General features: G+C 45.0%; 1 non-coding gene across 1 annotated transcript; it reads left to right on the top strand.

Annotated features, from left to right (window-relative positions):
* The first annotated feature begins 83 nt into the window (after positions 1-83).
* On the top strand, positions 84-155 carry trnae-uuc. The gene has a single exon. It is a non-coding gene; the product is annotated as a tRNA-Glu (tRNA).
* Positions 156-8,042: the final 7,887 nt, after the last annotated feature.

The raw sequence follows: 8,042 nt of genomic DNA, 5'->3' as shown, positions 1-8,042 counted from the left end.
AACTATAACTGACACGTTTGAAATCAATAAAAAAAGTATCCCCATGGATTTCAGATATAGTTGAGTGCTGCAACTACATCGGTTCCCATATGGTCTAGCGGTTAGGATTCCTGGTTTTCACCCAGGCGGCCCGGGTTCGACTCCCGGTATGGGAATGCACTGTTTTAATATTGTCTCGTTCTTGTAGCGCGAACTTGTAATTGTTTCCCAATCAAAGACTGTAATTTCCCAATCAATTGGGAAACAAAGCAGGACCGATGTATTATCAGCCTATATGATTATGTCTGAAATATATCTTACTGTTCAACTGGACAACCCATAGAAGCCTATCCACACTGTCATATTTATAACATAAAGTAAATTCCCAAAATAGGCAATGTACCAAAACTGCGATCCCTTAAGTGGGCGGGTTTGAAAGTGTAGCCAGTACTGTTTATACCACACGGGACAGTGTGCATTTGGTTTCGATGTGAGCCACATCCTTGAAGTTGTATATTCAATGCTTTTTTGCTCGTGATTGTAAATTTAATTGGTGTTATAACAATCTGCTAAAGATAATGATTAAGATAATAAAAACGAATAGTCGATATCCTTTTCATTTCAGTTAAAAGTCCGATACGTAGTTTATTCTAGCCTATCCCAGTAAGTTTCTCAATATGAGTAACCAACATTACATTATTTTTCACAACATCCTGTTTTTTTCCCCAACCGAATCCCTAATGCTGGCCAATCATTTCTTAGGGAAAATGTGACTGCTAGGAATTCCCCACGCATCGGTTTTCCGTAAGAAAAAAAGAAGAAAATTAACAGTGTAACCTTACGTCAGCCACGCGAACGTAGTGAAACTAGAGTTGGCATATTTACTGTACTGATGATGTCGAGCATCATCTCACAAATGGGATTATTTTTTGGGATAATAACAAGATGCTGATAAGTGCCTACTGAAGATATTATGCTACTGGACGATTTTGATGAAGACATTGTCATTTTAAATGTCTGACACTATAAAATAAGGATTTAAGGTGAGTCTTTGCAATTCGAATAGCTAATGATGTACTTCTAATTTGTTATTTTTTTTATATTGTCTTGACTATTAGTCTGGAATGTGTATGAAACAGTTCTGTTACCCCCGCCTAAGCAGTCCTTTTCATATCGTAGAATGCTCTCCCATTCAATAAGTTTATGAGCGGGATTGAGTGCATTTTATATTTTTCTTTCATTCATTTCTATATAGACTACATACGGCATTTTTAATTTATGTAACTCCACTTGTAAATCCACAACAAATAAAATACAAGTTATTTGCTGTACTGCATCTATTCACATGGTAGACTAGAACAAATATGGACTACTTTCATTTCTTAAATTCAAAAGAGTTCTATACACAATGTGCTGCCACTGACACACATTACTGAACATTTGACATGAAAAATCACAGAGATGTATGACCCACTGCTCTGCTTTATTAACCCTCCTACTGAGAAGCCGTGTCATTGTGCGATACACCCTTAGAAAAAAAGGTGCTATATAGAACCTAAATGGGTTCTTCGGCTGTCCCCGTAGAAGAACCCTTCGAAGAAGCCTTTTTGGTTCCAGGTAGAACCCTTTTGGGTGCCATGTAGAACCCTTTCCACAGAGTGTCCAACCTTTCCAAAAAAGGGTACTCCCTGGAACCAAAAAAGGGTTCTTCTATGGGGGACAGCCAAATAACTATTTTGGAAAAGTTTTTTTCTAAGAGTGTACCATGCCTTCCATGTGACAGGGGTGCTGTGTGGTAAATGTGAGAGGCTGTTGTGTGCTGCTGACAGAGCTAGCCTGTCTGCAGTGTCTCTAGGTTCCAGTTGCCATTTGTGCTTCATGTGAGTGTGAGGGATCAATTATACAGCCCTGAAAGCAATAGATTGTTCATGTTTTATCTGTTAAGTAAAGAGGAGTTCAACTGCACCCTACTGTTGCAGCCTCCACAGATATTAGACATCACATTAATAAGCATACCCAATATCTCTTCAGACTCAGAAAATACTATTGGAGAATATTCTGTATCATTGCACCAATGCTTGTATTTCCCTCTGATTTGTAGAAATTGCATATGGTACCATTACCATTGTTCTGCTGCTCTATCATGAAGTTTGCCATTTAGTTCAAGATGTTGAGAAAGACCCCGCTCTTTATTTGGCATTCGTATGAACCATGTCTACTGGTCCCGTGTGGCTCAGTTGGTAGAGCATGGCGCTTGCAATGCCAGGGTTGTGGGTTCATTCCCCACGGGGGGACCAGGATGAATATGTATGAACTTTACAATTTGTAAGTCGCTCTGGATAAGAGCGTCTGCTAAATGACTTAAATGTAAATGTACTCATCATGTTCATCTAACATGTTCATCAGTTAAGATATTATTATTTTCATGTAAAATCACTACTCCCAACTGCCAGAAAAATGTGATGGCTTGGATCTACACTAAACTGTGTTTTCTCAAATGACCTGATCTCCTCAACCCATCTGTGGTCAATATAAACGTTTGCCAGATGTTTACATTTTTGGTTTAAGATGCTGGCCTTGTGGGACTTTGCGAGCTGAGAAATCTCATTGGTCTTCCGTGCCTACTGTTGTCCAGAGAAAAGTAGGGGCGAGACAGGGGAATACTTGTGCTCTCCTTATTCGGAGGGTTAAGGGGATGTTTGCGCTGCTCAGCTCAGCCCGTTAGCAACAGAGATCAGCTGGTCCCGCTGACCCCCACCCCTCCTCCACTGTCCACCCACCCCCACCTCTTCCCACGCAACACAGCCCGCCTATCCCAGAGGCCCAGTAGATAATTGGAAATCTCAGTCTTCTGAAACCAATTATCCCCAAACAAGAGCTTCTAAATATACTCGTCTGCAGTTTAGTGGTCTCTTGCATATGTTTCAAGCCCCAGACTCCATGCATAGTTTAAAAAAAATCCCATGGTGCCTGCCTCACTGCACACATCCCACCCTCTTTCCCTCCTTCCCTCTCTCTCTTGGTCTCGACAGTCATGTGCATTAATGACCCTGCCTTCTCCGCCTTTGAACTTTGTTGCTGGAGGGATTTCTCCTTCACAAAGGGACTTTGAGGTAGTAACCTCCCTTTCATGAGACAGGGCCTGGATTAACATTATGGAGGATGAGAACAGGCCAGGCATCAGGTTTCAGTTAATAGTCAGTTTATGCACACTGACTGGGAACACTAGCCTATGCCTATCTGGGGCTAGTGACATGCCTGGTACTTATCGTGTGACCGTGATGTCACCATCAGCAGGGCACAGCAGCCAGAGCAGCTGAGGATTGTGACTGGGTGACGAAGACTCCAGACAATGGGAGAGCTGTTCTTATTTGTGCTTCATAATATCGAGGGCTGCTATCAATGTCCCGGCCTCAGTCTTGAGTCTTTTCTAACTGGCCAAGAGCTGCCCTAATGAGCTCTTGGATCTGCCCTGGGCTCTTTGTGTACCTCCGACCAAATCTTCGGCTACCCAAGAGGAAACGCAGATGAAAAAAAAGCAGGAGAGTGGGCATCCTGGTGAGTCTAAGGTGATGTGAAAATCAGCCACCACTTCCCTCCATTCTATTGGCCAAATGTACAGTCACTTGATAATAAAATGGATGACCTCTGATTGTGGATTTGCTGTCAACGGGACTCTCATAACTGCAATACTCTGTTTTTCTGAAACATGGCTTTCGGACAAGATACCCCCCATGACTATCCAACACAATGGATTCTCCATTCACCAAGCGGACAGGACATTGGATTCATGCACCCAGAGACTACTTTTCTTATTGCCGGTGATTAAAATTCAGCGTCACTAAAACACGTGATGCCCAACTTCTAGCAACACGTCTCCTTCGTCACTAGGGCCAATAAAGTCCTAAACCACTGTTACTCAACCCACAAGCAAGCATACAAGCCCGCCCCTCTTCCCCCCTTCGGCAAATCAGATCAAATCAAATCAAAGTTTATTTATCACGTGCGCCGAATACAACAGGTGTAGACCTTACAGTGAAATGCTTACTTACAGGCTCTAACCAATGGTGCGGGAAAAAAAGGTATGTGTGTGTGTGTGTGTGTGTGTGTGTGTGTGTGTGTGTGTGTGTGTGTGTAGGTAAAGAAATAAAACAACAGTAAAAAGACATTTGAAAAAAGAATAGCAAGGCTATATACAGACACCTGTTAGTCAGGCTTATTGAGGTAGCATGTACATGTAGGTATCGTTAAAGTGACTATGCAAATATGATTAACAGAGAGTAGCAGAAGCGTAAAAAGAGGGGTTGGCGGGTGGTGGGACACAATGCAGATAGCCCGGTTAGCCAATGTGCGGGAGCACTGGTTGGTCGGGCCAATTTAGGTAGTATGTACATGAATGTATAGTTAAAGTGACTATGCATATAAGATAAACAGAGAGTAGCAGCAGCGTAAAAGAGGGGTTGGGGGGGCACACAATGCAAATAGTCCGGGTAACCATTTGGTTTACCTGTTCAGGAGTCTTATGGCTTGGGGGTAAAAACTGTTGAGAAGCCTTTTTGTCCTAGACTTGGCACTCCGGTACCGCTTGCCATGCGGTAGTAGAGAGAACAGTCTATGACTGGGGTGGCTGGGGTCTTTGACAATTTTTAGGGACTTCCTCTGACACCGCCTGGTGTAGAGGTCCTGGATGGCAGGTAGCTTTGCCCCAGTGATGTACTGGGCCGTACGCACTGCCCTCTGAAGTGCCTTGCGGTCGGAGGCAGAGCAATTGCCATACCAGGCAGTGATGCAACCGGTCAGGATGCTCTCGATGTTGCAGCTGTAGAACCTTTTGAGGATCTCAGGACCCATGCCAAATCTTTTTAGTTTCCTGAGGGGGAATAGGCTTTGTCGTGCCCTCTTCACGACTGTCTTGGTGTGTTTGGACCAATCTAGTTTGTTGTTGATGTGTACACCAAGGAATTTGAAGCTCTCAACCTGCTCCACTACAGCCCCGTCGATGAGAATGGGGACGTGCTCGGTGCTCCTTTTCCTGTAGTCCACAATCATCTCCTTAGTCTTGGTTACGTTGAGGGATAGGTTGTTATTCTGGCACCACCCGGCCAGGTCTCTGACCTCCTCCTTATAGGCTGTCACGTCGTTGTCGGTTGTGTCGTCAGCAAACTTAATGATGGTGTTGGAGTCGTGCCTGGCAATGCAGTCGTGGGTGAACAGGGAGTACAGGAGGGGGCTGAGCACGCACCCCTGGGGAGCTACAGTGTTGAGGATCAGCGTGGCAGATGTGTTGCTACTTACCCTCACCACCTGGGGGCGGCCTGTCAGGAAGTCCAGGATCCAGTTGCAGAGGGAGGTGTTTAGTCCCAGGTTCCTTAGCTTGGTGATGAGCTTTGAGGGTACTATGGTGTTGAACGCTGAGCTGTAGTCAATGAACAGCATTCTCACATAGGTGTTCCTTTTGTCCAGGTGGGAAAGGGCAGTGTGGAGTGCAATAGAGATTGCATCATATGTTGATCTGTTTGGGCGGTATGCAAATTGGAGTGGGTCTAGGGTTTCTGGGATAGTGGTGTTGATGTGAGCCATTACCAGCCTTTCAAAGCACTTCATGGCTACGGACGTGAGTGCTACGGGTCTGTAGTCATTTAGGCAGGTTGCCTTTGTGTTCTTGGGCACAGGGACTATGGTGGTCTGCTTGAAGCATGTTGGTATTACAGACTCAATCAGGGACATGTTGAAAATGTCAGTGAAGACACCTGCCAGTTGGTCAGCACATGCCGGGAGCACACGTCCTTGTAATCCGTCTGGCCCCGCAGCCTTGTGTATGTTGACCTGTTTAAAGGTCTTACTCACGTCGGCTACGGAGAGCGTGATCACACAGTCGTCCGGAACAGCTGACGCTCTCATGCATGCCTTAGTGTTGCTTGCCTCGAAGCGAGCATAGAAGTGATTTAGCTCGTCTGGTAGGCTCGTGTCACTGGGCAGCTCGTGGCTGTGCTTCCCTTTGTAGTCTGTAATAGTTTGCAAGCCCTGCCACATCCGATGAGCGTCGCAGCCGGTGTAGTATGATTCAATCTTAGTCCTGTATTGACCCTTTGCCTGTTTGATGGTTCGTCGCAGGGCATAGCGGGATTTCTTGTAAGCTTCCGGGTTAGAGTCCCGCACCTTGAAAGCAGCAGCTCTACCCTTTAGCTGAGAACTCTCTAGGCAAGTAGTGTGGCCTGCAATTTATCACAATATACTCTACTTCAGGCGAGCAAAATCTAGAGACTTCCTTAGATTTCGTGCACCTGCTGTTGTTTACAAATATGCACAGACCACCCCCCCCCCCCCCCTGTGCTGTTCTATCCTGCCGGTAGAGCGTGTATCCCGCTAGCTGAATATCCATGTCGTCATGCAGCCACGATTCCGTGAAGCATAGGATATTACAGTTTTTGATGTCCCGTTGGTAGGATATTCGTGATCGTACCTCGTCTAGTTTATATTACAATGATTGCACGTTGGCGAGTAATATTGACGGTAACGGCAGCTTTCCTAGTTGCCTTCTGCGGGTCCGGACGAGGCATCCGGCTCTTCGTCCTCTGCGTCGCTTCCTTTAGAGAATAACCTGTGGGTCCTGCTTGTTGTTGTTGTTGTTGAAGAAATCTTCGTCTAATCCGAGGTGAGTGATCGCTGTCCTGATATCCAGAAGCTCTTTTCTTCCGTAAGATACGGTTGCAGAAACATTATGTACAAAATAATTTACAAATATCGCCAAAAAAAACACATAATTACACAATTGGTTAGGAGACCGTAAAACGGCGGCCATCTCCTCCGGCGCCATTTTGGAGGCGCCGGAGCATGAGTATGATGCCATACTCATGCTTCCTGTTTACAAACAGAATCTCATACAGGAAGTACCCGTGACAAACTGCATAGAAAAATGGTCTACCGTATCAGAGACTATGCTGCTGGACTGCTTTGCTAGTGCTGACTGGAATATGTTCCAGGACTCTGCCGATAGCATTGACGAGCTAACCATCTCCGCAACCAGCGTCATCAGGAAATGCATCTCCGACATCATCCCCACGTTGAAGGTTCGCTGCTTCCCCAATCAAAAGCCCTGTATTAACACAGTGGTGTGTGCTAAGCTAAAGGACAGAGCTACCACTTACAGGGCTATCACAGCCAACACTGAGGATATTGCTGAGGACAAGAAGACGTACATGAAGTCCTGCTACAACCTCCACAAAGCCATCAAACAGGCAAACAACAATATCGTAACAAGGTGAAATCCTATTATACTGGCTCTGACACTCAGTGCATGTAGCAGGGGCTACAGTACATTATGGACTATAAAGGAAGCCGTGATCTGTCAAACAATGCCTCTCTACCAGACAAACTCAATGCCTTTTATGCACGCTTTGACAAAAACAACACAGAGCTCTGCATTAGGGCCCCTGTAGATCCGGAGGACTGGGTGATCTCTCTCTCCAAGGCTGACGTGAGTAATGTTTTTAAATGGGTCAATACTCGTAAGACCGCAGGGCCAGACGATTTCCAGGGCATGTCCTCAGGGCATGTGCAGTCTCCTTGTCCAAGTCTGTAATCCCCACATGTTTCAATCTGACTACCATCATTCCTGTTCCCAAAAACTCTTAAGGCTTCCTGTCACATTGACTACCGCCCTGTGACATTCACATTTGTAATAATGAAGTGCTTTTAAAGGCTGATCATGGCACACATGTGGGAAACATATGCTCTATCACGTCCTCTGAAAAAGTCCCTGTAATGTCTCTGAGATGCCTGGTTTGGAGTCTTCTTTCCAATCTAGTCTAGTGATCAGTCTCTCTGAGGGAAATTAGTGTCATTTGACACCTCTTAGGTAACCACAAGGTAGCAATGTTTGTGTCTCTGACTATAGGCAATTCCACATTAACACTCAGAGCACCGGAATGCCATAACTACTAGAATGGCCATGACGGTCATTCTGACCGTTGATATTTCAATTGTATAAATATTCCATAATAAATAATAAATTGCTAAATGAATGCATTTATGTTAAAATAGGTAATAAGAAACCTCGGGAC

This window comes from Salvelinus namaycush, chromosome 17 (genome assembly GCF_016432855.1).
Source record: "Salvelinus namaycush isolate Seneca chromosome 17, SaNama_1.0, whole genome shotgun sequence".
NCBI lineage: Eukaryota > Metazoa > Chordata > Actinopteri > Salmoniformes > Salmonidae > Salvelinus > Salvelinus namaycush.
The sequence above is the reverse complement of the archived record's forward strand: the minus strand, read 5'-3'. Positions and strand labels throughout refer to the sequence as shown.